This window comes from Phaethon lepturus, unplaced genomic scaffold (assembly GCF_000687285.1).
Source record: "Phaethon lepturus isolate BGI_N335 unplaced genomic scaffold, ASM68728v1 scaffold38041, whole genome shotgun sequence".
In the NCBI taxonomy this organism is placed as follows: Eukaryota; Metazoa; Chordata; class Aves; order Phaethontiformes; family Phaethontidae; genus Phaethon; species Phaethon lepturus.
The window spans coordinates 1-236 of record NW_010517801.1 but is presented as its reverse complement, the minus strand read 5'-3'; positions in this window follow the sequence as shown (position 1 = coordinate 236).

Below are 236 nucleotides of genomic sequence, written 5' to 3'. Positions count from 1 at the left end.
TGCCACGGCCCTGCCTCTGGACTTATCCGAGGCCAAAGCAAGGAGAGGCGTCAATCGCAGCCCACCCTCGTACTGCTCAGCGGGAGAACGCTACAGCGGAGCCACTAAAGCAGTTAAAGGGGGAGCCTGGAGGAGACCACGGCCTGTTGGGTGGCCACGGGCCCGAAGGCAGCACGCCAATGGGGTCCGGGACCGGCCCGAAAGCCTGGCACCTGGGCACCGCCCTGCGGGCCCGC